The sequence below is a fragment of the Gavialis gangeticus genome, unplaced genomic scaffold (assembly GCF_001723915.1).
Source record: "Gavialis gangeticus isolate Ggan-Ray unplaced genomic scaffold, GavGan_comp1, whole genome shotgun sequence".
Lineage (NCBI taxonomy): Eukaryota > Metazoa > Chordata > Crocodylia > Gavialidae > Gavialis > Gavialis gangeticus.
In genome coordinates this window covers 20,689,969-20,692,327 of record NW_017729034.1, presented here as the reverse complement: position 1 = coordinate 20,692,327, position 2,359 = coordinate 20,689,969, and positions in this window count along the sequence as shown.

The following is a 2,359-nucleotide window of genomic DNA, read 5'->3' as shown; positions in this document are numbered from 1 at the left end:
TTTGGGTTATAATTTGGGATCTATGTATTGTGAATCACATGCTGTTAGCTGATTCTCTGGGGTCGTGTGTCTTGAGCAGTCATTTGCAAAACAGCTGAAAAATACTATCATAATCAAGTAGTAGCCTTTCACACATACCTTATATAGCCTTAAAATGACTGAACAAAATGAAAAGCCAAGGAGAATCAGCTTCAAAGAGTACAGTGAAGATGCATAAGAAATTCCCACTCATTACTGTGCTAAGGGTAACAGAACCTATTGTTTACGATGCTTCTTGTATTATTTTAGTGAAACCTATCTAAGGGAGAAACTAATCAACCATCCTTGATTTTCCAGGACGGTCCTGGATTTTAGGGCTGTGTTCTAGTGCTCTTCATGGGACTTCCATCCTGAATTTGTCCCAGATCAGAACCTGGAAATGTTCTGCTCAGAACCAGTGGTAACCAACAGTACAATTGCACAGGTCCTAAAATTAACTGGTCACCACTGATTTCAAGGCTGCTATGAGGAGCTGTGAAGCTCAGTTAATTTCAGTTAATTTTATGGCTGCCTATAGCCATCAGTAGGGCATATGTGAGTGTGTCCTGGATTTTGTTCCCTAAAAGTTGGATGCTTTGACCAGCTTTTGTGATTAGACAACCCCGATTTGAAATAGTGTTGTAACGTATCTTCAAATGGAAAAAGTATTTTACCCAAAGAACCTTGCCTGCTAATGAATAAAGTATAATTCTACTCCATCTTTAGTAGGAGATTGCCTTATTAAACAACCAATATGTACCAATTGTTTGAGTCATTGTGTAAAATCAAGTTTCCCTGTATTTTATTATCATACGCATTTGCCTCTGGAGTACCCTAGTCCTGCTCTGTTAAAGAACATACTAAGGATTAGAACAGAAAGCTGCCTGACTGCGTAAGACTCACAGCACAAATAAGCTATGACCCTAGTTTCACAAGAATGGAATGACTCAAGATAGATGCTACCCATTAAAAAATCCCCCAGGTTAGTAGGAACAAAAGACCATACATAATGAAGCCCTACATAACCTGCTGAACCTCTAGCAACCACTTATCACTGGATCCCAGTTGCATTTGCTGAACTTCTCTTCAGGGACATGAGCTGTGAGTCATTTGCATGCTAGCCTCCCCTGCTGAGTACCACCCTAATCCTTCCTCAGAGCAGCTGATAACTATTAGTAACAATAATGACTGCATAAATGCAAATATGTGGGTTGCCTGTGGAGGACTGTAGGGCAATTTAGCATGACTTACAGATGCATCACTGTCCTCAAAGTTAGGCATGTAGGAAGCAATATGATGTTCTTTCATGTGCTACCAATAGCCTATAATAGTATCCTCAAGTCATTGTGAGCTAATTAAGTGCTGCATGGAATTTACCTGCCCAATATATGGCTTGTTTCTACTCTACACGAAGTGCTAACACACATTCATTAGCCTAGGTTTTTCACAAGGATTCGGATAGGTTGTGATCCCATATGGTTGTTTGTTTTTTCTCTATGCCAACTGCTGGCTCTGACATATTGTTTTTCTGACTCATGAGATTCTGTTCAGCTTGTTCCTTAGCTTCCGTTTTGTTGCATATGCGTCTGTGGTTTATTTGCACTTTCAGGTGAAAGGGCATTACCTTACTCTTTTCCTCTGGGAGTTATCAGAAGAGATACTTCCAGATGAGAACACATTAGCTCAGGCTCTAACCTAATTAGCAGCAAACTCCCTTTAGCCACAAGCAGTGACAGTGATTGTGTACAAGCCACACGATTCTAAATTTGAGTCTCGAGCTGTGGTAATATGCAAGAAAACATGCTGCTAGCCACCGGAAGAGGAATTCACTAAATTAACTGGGTTAAACCAGTAAGCAGAGAAAAGGAACCTATGCAGTCACTTGTGAAATAAGAAGTGAAAAGGAGAAAACATAAGTCAACTGATTGTTCAGTTTAGATAAGTCTGGCCACTGTATGCTATTCCAGCCCTGGCTTCTCAATCCAGTTTTGGTAATGTGTTCTCAACCTGTAGCACCTTGAACTATCTAGTCTAGGGTCTCTCATAAGAAGTATCTGCTTGTTGCATAGTGTTAGCAACATGGACAAACACATTTCACTTGTTTCATAGTTTCATAGATTTAGGGTCGGAAGTGACCTAGTAGATCTTCTAGCCTGACCCCCCCGCCAAGGCGGGAGAACAAAAAAACCCCAAAACAAAAACGGGACTCAAATGAGTCCAGCCAGGTAGGCATCCAGCCTCTTCTTAAAGACCCCCAGGGTAGGGGCCAGCACCACTTCCCTTGGAAGTTGGTTCCAGCTCCTAGCCACCCTAACTGTGAAGTAGTTTTTGCGGATGTCCA